The following is a 17,923-nucleotide window of genomic DNA, read 5'->3' as shown; positions in this document are numbered from 1 at the left end:
ATTTGCAGAGCGCACGGTCCACGCTTGAGCGGAACTGAAACGCAGAGATCCATTCTGCATTCAGGCAGCGCTTTTGGACTACCTAGTAAAAAAAACACAGGAATACACTACTGAAATCCAGGTGTGGCTGTATCGGAGGATGAAAGCCAACTCACACAGCGGTAAGGGAGGGGATATTTTGATTAACAAAACCAAGGAAAACCATGGAAGTACCACAAGATCTTTAATACGCAGCCAGGGCAAACAAGACCTACTTTAAGAACAAATAAAGTCCAAGCGAAGAAAATAAATCAGAGTATAACACGGCAAAATGATCACCGGAGGCAAGCGTCAGGGTCTGCTGCTCCGTCAGTTTACCGTTTGCAACAAGGCTACCAAACATTGCTCTTCAGGCTTTGTTGTTTGCTCTACATTGTGCTGAATTTTAAAGAGTTCGGCTTTGGGGAAAGAAAACCCGAACAGCCTTGACATTAGCATATAACTGTACAAAGACAGCCAGAGGAACGCGGCTCTGGAACGCTCTCTCTCTTCTGCCGCACGGTGAGGCAAGCCCCCCGGGAAGACTAACGCCGCAAGGGAAGAGCATCCTGCTGACCCCCCGCACCCTTCCCCAGCCCCAAAACGATCGCGAAGCACAGCCAGAGCTGCCATTTAAAGTTTCGAGCGTACTTCCTTTTTCCATGCAGGTTTTCTAATCTCCACGCATTCGCGGTGGGTTTTTTTAACCTGTCCTCGTAACTCACTCCTTTTAATCCTAGGATTAGCCTTGCTGCCCTTCTCCGTACCTTTTCTAGAGCTTTAAGTACAACTAGTCTCTAGACGCAGGAGCAGATCGAGCTGGAGCGTCAGCGCATCGCTGCTACACGTCCTACAAAACCTCTGTTAAAATGAGTAATTGCTCGGCACCTTTAGGAGGCAACACAGCTCCAGCTGTCCCTCGGAAGCATGACTTCAGGTGGTAGCCACCCAGGTCCCTCCAACCCCCCTCTCGCTTCCCCGCCCAACACCGAATTCATTCTTCTTTAGCGAAGGGAAAAGCTAAACCACATTCTTCGGGGCTGTTTTAGAAAACCTGATCAATGCTGCTTTGACATACCAGCAACACATGTTCCCATTTCAACAAATGGGAACATTTCAGGCAGACCACCGCTTCAGATGGAGCGGGGCTCCAGGCTGCTGAATCAGCACTTTCCATCCTGCTGGCAATAGAGAGTTATGCGACGCTTCAAAGGAAAGCGGGGGGAAAGGGGGAAGGCGGGGGGTGGGGGGGGCGGCTCTGGCACTTAAGCAACAGAAGCGGGCAAGAGGATTTTGCAGGAGTTCATCTGCCAAACCAATTAACTGCAAACTGCTCTTATAGAGAGATGCCACAGTTTCGGCCCCAGCGTGCGGCACCGCAGTTACACAATGAGACACCCATGCGTGCGTGGCTCTCCCCGGCGGGGGGGGGGGGGCACCAGAAACGCAGCACACACACACACACACACCCCCCACTCCCCCATTTCGGGTGCCCTGGGCTAGCCAGGGCCTCTCCGGCACGGCCGGGGGGGGGGGGAAGGCGGGGGGTCTGCCGCCCCGCAGATCCCCAGACGAGCAGGACGCCGGCAGCACCCCGGGGGGGGGGGGGGCAATTCTGCCAACTGCCCTCCCGCAAACGCCCCACGGCGACGGCGGGGGGGGGGGGGGCACACACACACACGACACACACACACTCGGGGGAACCGCGGGGGAGTTTGGGCAGCACCGCCAGGTCTTCACCCACTTCCAGCGCGGGGCGAGGGGGGAGCCCGGCGCCCGGCACCGCTGAGGAGACGGGGCGCGAAGCCGGCGAGACAACCAAACGCGGCGACCAAGCCCCGAGCCCGGCGAGAGGGCCGCCCGCCCCCCCCCCCCCCGCTTTCTCCGGTCCGGCCCCGGGGGCTCCCCACAGCCGGGCGGCAGGAGGGGGCGCGGGGGGCTCGCCGGCGGCCCCAGGAAAAGGAAGTTTGCTCTCCTCCTCCTCCTCCTCCCGCCGGCCTCCGCCACCGAGGAGCCGGCGAGCCCTCGCCCTCCCCCGGCCCGGCCTTCCCCCCCCCCACCACACACACACACACACGCACACCCCGCCGCGGCTCCCCACAGGCAGCCGCCGCCCCCCACAGGCAGCCGCCGCCGCCGGTCCCCGGCTCCTTACCTGCTGGGCGGCCGGCCGGCCGGCACCCTCCCCGCCGGGCGCCGCGGACCCGCCAAGTTTCGGGCGGGCACGGAGAAGGGGGGGGGGGAGGTCGGGGAAAGGGGTCGTGAGCGGCGGAGGGGACGGGAGGGCGGGCGGGGAGAGGGGAGGGGAGGGGAGGGAGGGAGGGAGGGGGTGTCCCTCCGGGCGGCGGGGTGGAAGGGGCGCGGGCGGGGGAGGGCAAGCTGCGGGAGCCACGCGCCTCAAAAAAAAAAAAAAAAACAAAAACAAAAAAAAACCCCACCAAACCCACAAGGGGAAAAAAAAAAAAAGAAATTTAAAAAAAATGCAGTTAAGGAGGAGGAACAAAAACAAAAACAAAAAAAACCCAAAACGCACCCAACGCGGACGGAAACGTTCGCGCCTCCGCAAGGCGACCCCGGGCTGCGGGAGGGGATCTGCAGAGGAAAAACTTCTGCCTGCCCGCGCCGCTGCTGCCGCCGCCGCCGGCTCCCGGTGCTAACGGCGCCGCGCTCTCGCCTCGCGCCCAGCTGACTCCCGGCGCCGCCCCGCCCCGCTCCCGCCTCCCCCCCCCCCGCCGCACGCAGCCGCAGCCCCGGCCCCGGGCCCGGGCCCGGGCCCGGCCCGCAGAGAGCGGGGGGCGGACGGCGGGGCCCCCTCCTCTCCTCTCTCCTCTCGTTTCCCCTCACGGGGCGAGAGGGGCGCTGGGGGCGGCAGGGGGGGGAGGCCGTTGGGGTGGGGGTGGGGGGGCTTCCTACCCGGTAACAAAAGCTGACCCACAGGTAGCACCGGCGCTACTTTTTTGGGGGGGGACACGACATACCGAGGCAGGCTGCTTTTTCTTGAAAATCAAGCCAACAGAGCACCCGGGGGCACCCACGAGCGCCAGGCGTTCGTGCGTGGACTTCTGTCCCGCCGTCGGCCCACCCTGTTCCCGCTCTTTTCCACACAAAACCGCCCGGGAAGGTGCCCCAGCTCTCCCGCCTGCGCCCAGGCAGCGCCCAGCGGGCTGCAGCCCCGGTGAGGGGGGGACACCCACTATTCGGGGACCCGTGTCCGTGTCCGTGTCCCCGGGACCCGCAGGCTGCCACCAGCACCCCCACAGACTGCTGCCCCTAACTTCGGTGCGGTGGGACCGCCGGCATTTCCCTCCGCCGATCACCAGAGCTCCGCCACAGCTCCAAGCATTCCTGTTCGCAAGTAGCTTGGGACTGCCAAAAAAAAAAAAAATTAATTAAAAAAATAAGGAGTGAAACTGCGGGCTTCCCTAAGAGACACCGTTCGGAAGCGTACGGGCTCCCGGGGGGAGAGGGCTATTCGGTCCGCCAGGCACAAAAACACCTCTCGTAAGAAAGTCGGCCGCACTATAAAAGGAAATCGAGCCCAAGCAGGAGCGGGAGAAATCTTTGGGCTTTTCCTCCGAGGACAGACGGGTGTACGCTCACGGGAGCGCTGCGGCCGAGCGCCCGAGCTGAATATATTTTGAAATGTAACACGATACCTTCCTTGCTCTTGCTCTTTCTCCCTCCGTGGCCCTTCTTTACTGTATTTAAAGGAATGTTTTTGTTACTGGCCCGCCTTCTCCGTCCCCGCGTTCCCGGCCCCGCTCTGATCTCGCTCGGCCCCCGCCTCTCCCTGTTGGACTCCTCAGACCGTCTCTCCGGTTTCCTCGCGCGCGTCCCCGCACCCTCTCGGACGCACGTGCCGCTCGGACGCCCGCTCGACGCTCGCCCTCCTCGTGCCGCCGGGCCCCCGGCCTCTTCCCCGGGATCGCGCTCCCCTCGGCCCTCGCCGCTCGGCGCGGTGCTGAGCGTTGCCCGTCGGCCTTGCTGGCACCGCTCCAGCCCGGCCTTTTGGGAGGTCGCTCCCTGTACCGTCGCTTCTTGGCGCCCCCTCCCCCCCCAGTTCACCCCTCTTTTCCCATCGCCGAGCTGGTCTGCCCTGACTTTTCGCGAGCCGTCGTTCACCCTGACCCTGCGTTTTGGGGGTCCAGCCCCGGAGTGCTGGTACCTCCCCGGAGGAGAAGCTGCCTCCTCTGCGGCGCTAGCAGAAGGCTCCCATCCAGTGAAAGGGTAACGGCGGGTGGCACGTCAGATTCCTGCCCCAGATTACTCCGGAGGTAAGGAGGCACCTGCCGCCTGCCAGCTCCCAGGCCCAGCACGGCTGGCATCACAGAAAACTTTCTGCACGTACGGATTGTAGAACGATGGGGCGGCCCAGGTTGGGCAGGACCTCCAAAGATCGCTCGGTCCAGCCTTCTGTGGGAAGGGGAGCCTCGGTGAGATTATCTGGCACCCTGTCCAACCGCATCTTGAAAACCTCCAGTGACGGGGACTCCACTGCGTCGCTGGGGACATTGCTCCAGCGGATGATTGTTCTCACTGTAAAAAGTTTCTTTCTCGTATCAAGATGAAACCTCTCCTCGTGCAACTTGTACCTGTTGCCCCTCGTCCGCTCCCCGTGGCTCCCTGTGAAGAGAGAGCCTCCGTCCTCTTTGTGGCCATACACGTACCCGTACGATTTGACCAGGGTTTGTGTGATAGATGCCCGGTTCTTGCTGCTTTCACGGAGCCCGCTGCCACAAGCACGGCCGAGGGCTTCAACGTGCGCCTCTCCTACGTACTGTTTAATGCTATTTGCCCCGGCACATTCTTTAGCTGCACAATGAAACGGTTATACTTTGTCATCCGTAGTATTTCCACCCTGGAATATCGATTTACGGCCCGGCATTACAGGGTGTCCTCAAAAAGCGAGAAGAGAAAGGAGAGAAGTTATATAACTGGGCCGGCGCTGCAGAGCCCGCCAGCCACCGCCAGGATCGCGTCACAGGGGTTCCCGCCTTCCAAAACATCCCCCTTCTTCCCCAAAAGTGCTCCTGCCTCACCCTCAAAGGCAGCCCGCGCCTTTAATCTCAAAAGCAGAGACCACCCTTACAGCTGCGGCGCGCCGCATCCAACGCTGAAGGGGAAGCTGGAGGGATAAAGCCCAGGTATTTTTGAACCGTCGCACCGGCGGCTCTACCTGGCTGTCTTCCAGCACGCTCTTTAAGTGTGCTCACTGTTTCTCTATACCAGACTGCTGATCCATCAGTTAATCATATTGAGTAAGTACCTAAAATTAACTTTTAAATTATTAATGCATGAGAACATATCCGTTTGCCATGTACATTATTTTAAAGGATTACCGTGTGTACACTGAGTGCCATTAACGTTACATTTTGAAGACATTAAATTGACTTGTATGGAGATCAGAAGAGTAGATGGATTCCTCTACAAATGCCTTTGACAATGATAAAAAGTTCGATTGGATTATTATTAAGCATGTGTCTGTACTTAAATTTCTTACTAATACATACAAAAGTAAGAGACTGCCCATCTCTTAACAGTATAATATTTTTCATTTTGTGGTGGGTTAAAAAACATAGATACACATGAGTATTGAAAATACTCCTCTGACAAAGAAAAACACTAGGAAAGATATGTTTAGTTTCCTAGACTACAGCTGTGTCGTTTAAGACAAAACTGTACTGTCATAAAATTGTTTATCCAAAATAGCACCATTAAAACTGTTAAATGTAGAAGCAGCGATTCATCCTTTCAATGGCAGTGAAGGACATACTTATGATAGTCATCTTCTTTTCCCTTAACTAACAGATCTCTGAAAAAAACCCTACAGTATGCCGTATCATGAAAATAACAGCCTAAAATGCCAATATTTTCTCTAAGAGGAAAAAAATTGTCATTTTCTGCAAGAAAAAGCACACAAGAAATAAAGATGGCAATAACATTCTGCGACTGCATAAACATTATTCCTGCTCAAGGATAGTCCAAAAATTAAAGGCCAGGACCAGCGCAGAAGCCTCGGTGCCTTCGGGACATCGGTGCCAGGGAATCGTGCCCAGGAGAAGTTTGTCCCAGCTCCCCATTTTCTCCTTCTTTGCAGTGGTTAAGGTTCAGGTTAGAGAAGACCGAGCCCACTGACCTCTGATGGAAGAACTAATGGGACCCCCCGGCCATGCTCAGGGGGATCGGAGCGCCGGGGGAGAAGAGGACAGGGCGTGCGGTCCCCTCCTAGCTGGAGAGGGTCTTGCTACCCTGCAACTGCCGAGCTCGGAGCCTGTGGTACAACTGGGCTTGGGGCATCAATTTAGTCTCCAATTTACTACTCTGAAAATATCAGGAAAGCCCGGAAGATGCCCTCTTTGCCGTTTTTTACTCCTCAGAAACCTTACATTAACGCAAGTTTCTCATGTGTTAAGGCTTCAGAAACAGCTCTGAAATACAAGCAGAACATAGGCATTCTCTGTCTGTTTAGTGCTACGTTTAAGACTCAAGACCTAATAATAAATGGCTGTTGGAGTTCAAGTACAGCGGACTTGGTTTGCTTTCCACAGAGACTTGAACTCTGCAGGGTGACTTTCCTTTTTGGAACTTATCCAAAGGACACTGAGCTCACAATTCAGTTAGCTCCAAGAGCGAAAAAGGTCATTTTAAAGTTTTATTAAATTGACTAATGAAAACTGTCTAGTAGATACGATGTTTTCTTTAGAAACATTCTTAAGATTTCATATATATTCTGAGAACGGGCATAATTTTCTTTTCTATTACATTGATTTAGGAAATGAAAATCCAATAGCAGAAGATCTGAAGAGGAGAGATCAGAATCTGGCCACTGCTTTCATTCTCAAAGGCACTTTCATGAAAGCATTATATGAAAGTCGGCATTGAGCATCATCTTTAACTAGTAGAATGCACTGATAAAAGACTTCAGTGATCAAAAAAGGGTCAACATGGTCATTATTACCTAGTAGGTATATAGGCAAAAATGCTGACCAACCTTTGAAATGGTAATAAGTTTCTTTTGTCATGGACAAGGCTTTTCACCTTAAATAGACAGGAAGTCTTCTAACACATTAGAATTTTAATAAGGCTTAATCCGGAACAAAACCAACTGGAAATTAATATTTCTTTGCTTGTACTATAGCTGAAGCAAATGCTTCAAATATTTTTAAAAGCTATCCAGAAAAAAAAAAATATATGTCTTTTTAATGTTGTTGAGATAGAGGTGGGGAAACATTCTCCTTCCTTTCCATCTACATCCTTCTTTTCCATTATACTTTTTATATCACTGGATGGTGGAGGTTGAAAGCTGAAAGGGGAAAGGAAAGCGCCAAGAAAGAAACTAAACATGTTTGTAAACACGTTCACTAAATACAGCCGTATGAGCTAAAGGTTACAGATTGTATTTCAATATTCACCAAAAGACTGACATTTTCAAAACATTATGTGTTTTCCCCCAGTATTCACTCAATTCTCTTTTTTACCTGACCCAGCAGAAACTGCATCAAGTACATTAATTTTAGAAGTTTAGATAGTTCATCTTCTTCCCAGTTGTTATCGAGAGGATTTCCTAACATTAGCTGCATATAGAAAAGACTTTTTCTATAGTCGGTCTCTAAAACACTAGCGACAGAAAAAGAAGAGCTATGGCATGACCATAACTGAATAAACTCAATGTGTTCATAGACTACATTGCAGAGATCTACTTTTTGTTGCTAGGTAAGTTATATCTCTATTTACAGCTTTTTGAAAAGGCTGAATAGTCAGGGACATTTTGTAATTTGAGATGGAGTCGTAAGCTCCAGTGAGAGAGATGTGCTCTTTCTGGGCTGTACAAAATAGAGCAGTTACACAAGGTGGTAGAGAGAAGGGAATTTTAAGAGATACTGATCATCCAAACAGAAACAGCATTAAAAAGACGAATACATTCAGCCTACCCTTCTACAAAACCGCATCTGTTCCCAGTGCTAGCCCCACAATTAACACATTGACTGATTCAACATTAATAACTATAAATTGCTGTATTCCCTCCATTCCGATAAAGTGATAAAGAAAATGGGTACTTTGAAGGGACATCGAAGATGTTAAGCAAAATGACATGTTGAAAGTGTTCCGCTTTTTCCAAATCAAAGTCAGCTGCTTTCCAGATGCATAATAAGTTTTCAACTAGGATGCCAGATAACACTAGATGGGAAGAAAAATTCAAAATTGTACTGCAATAGGAGGAGAGTCAGTTCAAGCTATACTATATATTCTCATTTTTGACATGAGAAATCGGGATTTATTCAAAACATGTAGTGCTCATTCACAGGTTTGCCACAGAGGAGGAGAGAACGCAATGAGAGCTGTGACTCAGAATGAAATCCAGCCACACTACAGTCAGTGGCAAAACTCTTAGGGAGCTTAGCACGACCGTGATTTCATCTTGAGTCTTTTCCTGGTTCCTGGGCGGGGGGCAGGGTGGGAATAAAATAAGAATAAAGACAACAAGAAAATCTTCAGTGCCATAACTTTCCCTGCATGCTGAAGCTTTTAGGTGCATATTTTCACCACTGCTGTAGCAGGATCATCGAGCCAGTGCCATCCAAAAACCAGAAACCTTTCAGCGATGTAAACAAGAAGGGATTACACAGAAGCAGATTTTACCAAGCTGAGAGAAGAATCACAGCTATCTAGCTGCACTGGACCCAAACCAGATCTTCCCCCGGTTTGTGCGCCGGGCTCCGTGCAGATCCCAGCGTCCTCCGACGTAAAGCGCCCCTCGGTGCAGCGCAGCCTCGGAAGGTGTCGGCGCGCCTTTCGTCGGGGAGGGGTGCAGAGCCGGGGCGTGCGTTGGGCAGGTTCTCCCTCTGTCCTGTAGGCACCACCAGGCTCTACGGCAGCCACTTCACGTCTCGCGCCGCTCTCCGGGGCAGGCCGATGTGGAGTTTTGAGGGCATTCCCATCACGTGGCTTTAAATGAGCAGAACGCAGATGTCTAAGAGTCAGTTCAGGTCTGGACTGGACTTCTTGTATTTAGACTGCTGTTTCCAAAGGAGGTCATATTTTGCTTTCCTGGTGCAGGAATTACCGAAAAATCAGCAAACCAAAACAAGCGTACACTGCATTATCATCTAAATGAATCCCTTGTCATAAAGTTGTAATCTCTTACAAACTCTCCTTAGCCATTTAAGCCAAACTTTCTTGGAAATCAGCTGGCAGGAGGAGATACCCATGCTCCATCCATAGCAAACAGCGGGTAGGCTGCTTATGCAGGGTACTGAGAACTTGCGTTAAAATACAAGTTGTGTCTGCAGTGATTCAAAATTACATTTTCTACAAGCCTTGTCTATTTATTCAGCTATACAAGAGGAGTAAGAAGTCCTTCTCCTGTCTAAATGATTTCCTTTGGTTTGGAAAAATATTTAATCTGCCAAGGAGGAGAGAGCATTAGAATGACCCTGAGGCGTGGCGGTTAGCACACCCTTCTAGGACAGGGGAGACCTGACTTTCACTCTCCAACGTAAGAAAGGTTTCCAACGTACTGTTTTAACTGTCGTGTACTGTTTTAACTTCCTGCTCTTCTCAGTTAATGATCTAATGCAAAGCTATTTTAAAAAGGCAGACTGAAAGAATCTCATGCCAGAATATCATCCAACCTGGGGAGAGGGCCAATTTCTTTGGAAGGGTATCCCACTTCACGCAAAGAAGAGATTTTAAACTGTGTTTTCTCTCCACCTGGTAAGGTTCATCTAATCGAGTTGTAAGAAGGAGATGGCCAGATCTCTCATCTTTTCCCACTATCTGTACGAGGCTGAATCTGGTAGGTGTGCTCAGAGAATGCCTCTGTCAGCAGAGGCCACATTCCTCATTTGCAAATCCTGATGGGACTTGCACTTCAGACTGTCCGGCCAGAAGCAGGCATTTACCGTATCTTTATTATAGAGGAAAACTAGGAGGACAAATTGTTCCTTGTGATATACATCCTTTGTTAAGAGAGCAATCTTTCAAAACAGAAAGGACTGCCCTGGAGTTGCTATCCTGACAGAAGGCAGATCTCCTCTCCTCTCAAAACTGTGAAGGCTGTTCTTTGTCAAAGGACGTCCTTTCTGTGATTGTCAGATGTGTGCACATGATCTGCATATATTCTTAGTGTGATTTGTAACATTCTTGAGAAGTAAATTTTGGGGCATTGTTCATTTGGTTATCAAATAATGTAATTAAAGTTACTAAGGTCAAGTTGCCCCTAATTGTTTTCTTCTGATGCTTTATCAGGTGTGACATAGAAAAACAAAGATGTGATACAACATAGTAGCCCAGACATTCATCTCCAGCAGCACTGCAGGTCCACAGGCAGTGAGAAGTCTGAGGGAGTCTCGCAGGAGCTACTGCAGCGGGTGAGGAGATCCACTGGCATTCCTCAGGAATTTCTCACCATCTATAGTGGGAAGTTTGTCACCAATAGCCTAAGATTTAGCTATGATTTATTCTGTTTTTCTAAACTTAGTAGCGTAAAGGTGCACTTCTCCCTAATACCGTAAGCCATTTGGAGCTGAGAAAGATTAGTGAAAGTGAACAGAAAATATCTCTGCAGAAAAGACTTTCAGGACAATTACACCTACCAGGCAAGATCAGTCCTTTCGCCTTGACCAAGCACCTTTCTCAAACACAGTACCCCATGAAGAAGACACAGACGTGCTGCTGAATGGCTGGAAAGCCTCAGCAGGACTGGGGCTCCACTGGGGATGCTCCCGCAAAGCAGGAACGTGGCTCCTCTGAGAGCGCGTGCCCACCTCAAGCCATGTGGGTTCTGTTCCACGCGGCCCTTGTTGAGATGGCAGATGACACATTTCCCGTCTTACATTGATCGCTTCGTAGGTTCTCCCTCCTCCCCCCAAAGATTTGGTGATCCTCTTACACTGGTTATTGTTTGGGAAGCATTTGAACTGACCTTTATTTCACCCATGCCTCAGGGATGAGATCATTTAGAAAATGCCATATAAAAAAAAAAAGAAAAGACTTCATTCTGTGAACCACAATGGGGTGACGATACAGCAAGGATATTTACAGCAAATCAATGAATCTGTCTAATTACTATCTTCTAATTTAGAGGATTTGCTTCTACAGTGGGAGGCGGACTACTGGTGGATTGTTCCTCCCTTTTTAAGACCTAGAGCTACATATGTCATATTGTGAAAATGTGATAGAAAATTGATTCTAAAAAATTGCCTTCAGATTACTCACCAGGAAGCAATTGGAGTCAGGCCAGGAGCAGATGGCAACTCAAAAGGCAATCCTCTTCCTCCTCAAGAAGTACTATTACTTTGTACTTCAGTAGCAGTATTGATCTAAGAAACCTGCTGCCTTTTACAAACAGTAACAAATGTAATTTTATAGTGCCCTGGTAGCACAGTGAGTAGGATTTCTCTGCTTTAGCACGTGGGGGAACTGATGCGTGTGGAAGTTATGTTTGCACCATTCCCATGCTCACAGTTTTCCAAGAGATCCCATTCTCCATCTGAAGAAAAATCAGCTTCTCTAAAATCCCAGCGTTCTGCCACAAGCTTGGCATGCAAACACCAAGCATGTGAAATTAAGGGATGCTAATTAGAGGCAGAGGCAAAGCCATGGGCAAAAAGAGACTTTCCCAAGTCACGGAAGAAAGCGTGTCGCAGGACCAGGACCCAGAGCAGCTCAGTTCTGGGCTGTGCTCTGTAGGCTCACCCTGTGGTGTACCCGGATACCCCTGAAACTACTTGCCAACACAGAGCACCTCTTGGACAAGTTAAGCACTTGTTTAAAGTGGAACTGAAATTCTGAAAGCGAATGCCGGCTAGGCGTTATACCCTGCAGCACACCTGGATACAGGGAACCTGCCGAGACGATGAAACTCTCCACGAACAGGCAGTCAGTATGCTTCCCTAGTCAGGACCAAGCAAACTCTTCGGTAATGAAAGAGACATTTTTACAATGGAAAAAGCGGGAAGATTTTCCTGCTTCTTACACTGATATGTTAACCAATACAGTCATGATATTGAAATGTGAAGAACTTCAGCCCAAACATTGGGGACGGTATAAATAAGTTACTTTGACTGTGGGAGAGAGCTTGCATACTCCTCAGACCTTATTCTATACACAGTGAGATCAAAAGGAAAACCCTCAAGCATGAACAACATTGGGCACACAGCAAACAACTCTGCTGTAAATTACAGCACATATCTGCAACAGCAGATCTTAAGTGGGTATAAACTCACTATGGAAGTGGAGCTAGAAAAACACGTATCAGCCAAACGTTATCTTCAGGTGTGTGTTGTGTGAGACACGTGGCATGGTTTGCAAAGCTCACAACAGCACTTAGATTTGGGAACTTTGACATGATTTGAAGTGGGGATTCACCTCACAAAGATTTTGTTTTGTGCTTATGGAAGGGTGATTTCTCCGGGATTTTTGAAAGTTGACTCTTTCAAAACAGAAGTCCTTTTAGAATGATCTTCACCATGGAGGTTAGCGAAGAAGAAAGCTGAACCAATGGCAAACCACATAGGAGACAAAAAAGACAAGTTTCTGGAGAGGCAAATCCCTTTTTTCAACTAGCAGTTCAGAAAGTTAGTATGCAAACAACAAATACACTTTACTTTTAAAAAAGGTCTTTTGCTTTATAGAATTTAATCAATGTATTAATCTGAATGTATTTCAATGCTGACACTCATACCCTGACAGGCCACTTTTCAAGAAAACAGGCTGTGTTATATACTAGCATGCAATTCTGGTCCCAGTGAGGTCAAAGTGCAAGTTCAAGTCAGACTTGATTTCTTCATCTGTAAACTCTGCAACGCATATTGTATAGTTAAAAGTCACTTTTCCTTTTAATTGCTTACATACTAATATTTTATTTGTTCTTTATTTCTAGAAAACTGAAGTGAGATACGTTGAGGTCTTTATGGTTTTTGTCTGCTTAAAACCTTCCCACACATTGAGGCAATGAGGTAGGGCACCTTTCTATTGCCATGTGTGGACTGACCAAATGTTAAGAAACAGCAGGAAATAGAATTACTTCTCCAGGACAGGAAAAAACTACCTAATTGTAAGTTTGCAGAAAACAAGCAGTAGTAACTGACCCTAAAATAATAGTACTGAACCTTGCGGTCAGATAGCCCTGATACTTGCAATCGAAGGATCCTTTCATTCAGATGCGCAGAGTGCTGGCTGGGGACCATGGCCCTCATCGTAAGAAAATGCAGGCATCTGGTATCACATGATAATCATACATGGCTCTATAATTTCAAGATCATGTCATATGCATTCCTGCTGCATAACCAAGCATGAATATCTCTGGGAAACACCAGTACCTGTATCATGTGACAGGACAGAGACCAAAGGGCATGCAGGAAAGCGAACAAGAGGGAGCAGGCTGTGCCCTGGATATACTGGTAAAAACACGTGATGTGGCCAATATGGTACGGGATGCGCATCCGTGCTGTAGGGACTGATTAAAAGCACAACATTTTTGAGACACACCATGTCACAGCAAAGCAAGGCTCACATTTAGAGACAAGGCTGCTGGTGCAGAACAGAGCTGGTGTGGAACTGGAAGGCGCAGCGAAACCCATGCTTTGACAGACATGGGACTTTGTTCATTTAACAGATAGCATTCAGGTACTCAGACACCCTTCCAGCCTATATTACTTGGTACATCAGCATATTCAGTGTTACTTACACAAAGGAAGTAAGTAAACTGTCTTCCATGACCAGCAAAAATCCCAGTCTCCCTTTGTCCTTGAAAAAATACAGAAGCCAGTAAAGAGTAGCCCAGCATCCTAAGTCCCATTATTTGTATTACAACAGTTCCCAGGAACTCTGATTGCACGACAGAAAGTCATTGTGCTGGTCAAACAGTGGAAAACATTTCATTAGCTGATAGAGCTATTAGCTGATCTCCATCTTATTAGGTGCAGCCCATCACTGACTACCCCATAATTGAACTTGACCTCGAATGCAATCATAAGAAGTCAAGCTGTTCTCCCTTCCTCTGGGAGGAGGGTTTTGGACCAAAGCCTCACTGCTGCAAACTCACAATGCAAACGCTAGATTCTGCATTAAATAGAGCCTTGAATGTGTGATGACGCTGGCGTAGTTGTACCTGGGCCACCTGCCCCTGCCGTAAGGGGCTGTAAGTCCCTGCTGTCAGTCCTAAGGACCACTGATAACAGCGGCACTGGCTGGGACAACTTGGGTAATCAGGCCGCTAACCCTCTACTTTGCAGATAGTCGTGGCAGGCAGAAGCTGAATACTTGAGGGCTCCTATTGTCCAATTCAGTCTTAAGAAATTCTCCTACTTGGCATACAATCCTTTTCATGAGCTTATCAAGCTAAATGGTAAAGCAGTTTAAGTTACTTCTCTCCCCTCAATTCCTCCCAGTTAGAAAACTGTATCAGAATTGCACTCCTCAGGTAGTCTGCAGCCATCTTCTAATTTCCAGCCTAAATATATTCACAGCCAATCTTATTTCCTTCCTGCCACCATTTGTCTGTCTGGTCTATTTGTGACTCAGTCCTTATTTATGACTCACCAGTGTGAAAGATAAGATTTGTGGCTTAGCGAGTGGCCTAATTGCCCAAGAGATGATTATATTAAAAATGCTCAAAAGAAAGCATGTGAGTGCCCTTTCTTAAAGTCCAATTAGGGAAATATGTTTACATCTAAACAACTCTAAATAAAAATTTTAAAATCCATTTGACCTGGGGTTTCCTTGATAAATATTTATGCTATGTTTGCTAATTACTGCAGCAATTTTCTCCCTGATCCTCTTGTTCAACATGTGTACAGGGAAAAGGCAAGGCAGTGACAATTATATGGTTATGCTACCTTTCTCCGTTTCATTAGCCTCCAGTCATGGGAGCGGCCAGCTTTCATGATGTCCGTGCTAGACTGCAGTTCAGATGAGCCTGGTGGAGCCGAGGGCATGTGGGCGACTTGGCAGAACAGCTGGAACAAATGGCAAAAGTTATCTTTGCTCGCGTCTCCGAGGGAGCATGTTCTGGCTTTGGTTCGTCAGCTCTGCCCCATAAAGGTCTGGCTGGAATTTCAGCTGCTTCTGGACGTTGGGATAACAGCAGTGGACAACAGCATTTTTTCAAAATGTGCTTAAATCTCAGTCCTGCAACACACTAATCATGCTGGGATGGAAGGCTTTGCAAGAGCAAAAATGTCATAGCCTGTCTGGAGAAGAACATTTTTGTAGTAGTTATTAATTTTATTACTCTTGCAGGACAAGCTAGAGGCTTTAGCGACAGATGAGATCTCCATTGTCCTCAGCACCATAAAAAGTTAGAACAAATGGTGGTTGGTTCTTGCCCCAGAGAGGCTTACATTTGGTGGAGAAATAGAAAATATTTTCTGGGAAGATGCTATCTTGTTATGTGGCAGTCTATCAAATCCCAGTTTCAGCTTTGCTATCCACCATCCATTTCATGAATGTTATTTTGGGCTCAATCCTCAGCTGGCACAAATCAAGCATCATGCTACGTAAGTCAGCTGAGCCGTGCTGATTTATGCTTGCTGCGTCACTTCAGTGAAGACAATGAAGTTACGCCAACTGACATCAGCACGGGATCTGGCCCTCAGACACTGTCAATACCGTTTAGTGCCACTCTTCTGTTTCCGCTTCTTCCTTAGCGCGGAGAGATTATTCCGGCTGACTGCAACCCGGAGCCAAGCGCGACTCGGCTCCCCTTCCTGCGCCCAGCCTCCTCCCCAGCTCGTTAACTCCCGGAGGAACAGGGGGTGTGGGAGGGGAGAAGATCCGGCCCTTTAGAGGTGGTTCCATTTATAAATATTGACTTTAATGTTAATTTAATATAATTGCTTGTAAAAGTCTTTTAGGCTGAAGCAGAAGGCACACTGCAGATGGCAAGGATATTTTTCACAGTTTTTATGGTGGATAACAATATACTTGACATTTTGCTCATTAAATGTGAGCCCTGGTATGTGAGTAAACATGCTAGGCATCTGTGCTCTAAAATTACCAGTGTGAAAAGCAACAACTCAAATGTTTCAGTCAATAAATGTACAGTACAGAAGCAACATTCAGCAACTTTCTGAATGCTGTGTGCAAGGCGAGGACTGAGTTTGCAGTATTACATGGAACACTCTAGAACCAACAAGGAAGAAATAACATATTGCTTTACAGTCCATACTTTGCAGGAGAGGATTACATCCAAAATTCTCTAAAGTCAATGTAAACACGTGGTAGACCATACGCATCAATTTGTGTTTCTAGAGGAAATAACATGTGCATAGTCAAGCCGCGAAAGTACATCGGTAAGAAAGGAAGGTAACCAGAATGAGCTGAAAAGGTGGAAGAGATGGTCTGTGGAGGGAAGGGCAGTTTGCCGTTGGGAAGAAGAGGACAAGAAGGGTCAGAAGGACAGATAAGTGGTGCGGTGTGAGCGCTTGTGATGAGTGGCCAACCAGCAGGAGATCAAAGAGAACAGGTGCCACAGAACTGCTGCTTCTCCTTTCTACCACAAGAGGTTTTCCGCTCCCCATCTTCGGGTTTTGATGAAAAAGAGAAAGGATGAAAACTCAGATGGAAATAAAAGCTGGAAGGGTAAGATAGCTATAGGGTCTTAAGCTAGCACAGGCTTTTAACTTGTCTTTTAAAATTTCTGGAGATATTACCTTGAGATGGTTGCAATTCTGAGCAGTAGCAAAATAGAACATAACTAGAGGAAAACAAAATTTAGCTTAGGACGTGTTGTGATGTTCACAAATCCAAGCTCTTCCAGAAAACAGTACTGTGCAGGCAAAGACAGCAAGTTCAAATTTAGAAAATAAAGGATATCCAGATTGAAGTAAGAGGAAGACTTGTGTCTCATAGTTTTATTCATGGATTTAGTATGTGTTTTGGCACGTTTCTTCCTGAGAAGACAACCGATTTGTTACTTAATCTTGTGTGATGGAAATGGGTGTGAAGAAAGTGAGACTCACCATATGAAACAGAGATTTATTTAAAAAAGACCAGGAGGATTAAGGAAATGCTAACTTCTTCATTATCCTCTATCTCTCACGGCAGTATTGGCCTATACAACATGGTTTTTTTATTTCCCAGTACACATAGATGTCTCTCCCTTTTCTCACTCCTTCTTCTTCCCTCATGTCTCTCAACTAAGTCTACCTTCACCCCAGTGTAAAATTCCCATTTTCTTTGACAGTTACAGTTCAAGTCCTGTACCTTTTATCCCTCTCCCCCCAAATAAAAGTCCGCAAAATATTTTATTACCTGCAGGGAGTCAGCTCTTCGGTATACCACATCATGATTTTAGAGACACATAAAATGAAAAGATTTGAAAATCAAGCTGAAATGGGAACTCTGGTATAAACTTGACTATACTACTCTTGACCATAGTAGAGGGTTCTGCCCACTGAAGCGGTGGATAAACTCCTGTGTAATATAAGTAGAAATGAGATCAGATCCATCCCTGACCAAACTAAAATAGATTGGATGGGTTTTACTCAAAAAAAAGTAAATACTCAAAATCTTTGCACCTTTAGACCCATGTAGTCATCCAGTCTAATCCTCATGCTCAAACCACATTCACGGATTTTTTTTATTTTCTATACTTACAGCGCAGTGAGAACTTGAATGAAAACAAAAACAAACCACCAAATAGTGGATTTGTTACAGAATAGTTTAAGCAAGCAGCAGTCTCGCATATCACACTCGGCAAGATCCAAAGAATTACTGAAATCCCAGAATGGGGTAAGTTAATTTGCATAAAAAACTGTGCGTCAGGACATCTTCTCGGTATTTGAGAGTTTGTCCCTGAGACATCTTCATCTCTCTTCTTAATTAATTCTTTCTCAGAAGTAGGCTCCAACTCTCTTATATACAATATCAAAGCTAACAGGGATAACTAGTATACTACGGT

At 47.5% G+C, this 17,923-nt stretch overlaps 1 protein-coding gene across 4 annotated transcripts in view; it reads right to left on the bottom strand.

Moving 5' to 3' along the window:
• The window catches only part of GRB10 (growth factor receptor bound protein 10), a 148,390-nt gene extending 145,730 nt beyond the window's left edge, over positions 1-2,660 (bottom strand). For 3 of the 4 annotated variants that reach the window (XR_007509762.1, XR_007509763.1, XM_049830273.1), the window contains exon 1: positions 2,552-2,660. The gene's annotated coding sequence lies outside the window, so the exon portion shown is untranslated. Of the gene's footprint in view, positions 1-2,173; positions 2,270-2,551 lie in introns of those variants that run through there. The other variant, XM_049830274.1, reaches the window with a different exon arrangement.
• Between the last annotated feature and the right edge of the window lie 15,263 nt (positions 2,661-17,923).

This window comes from Accipiter gentilis, chromosome 27 (genome assembly GCF_929443795.1).
Source record: "Accipiter gentilis chromosome 27, bAccGen1.1, whole genome shotgun sequence".
In the NCBI taxonomy this organism is placed as follows: domain Eukaryota; kingdom Metazoa; phylum Chordata; class Aves; order Accipitriformes; family Accipitridae; genus Astur; species Astur gentilis.
The sequence above is the reverse complement of the archived record's forward strand: the minus strand, read 5'-3'. Positions and strand labels throughout refer to the sequence as shown.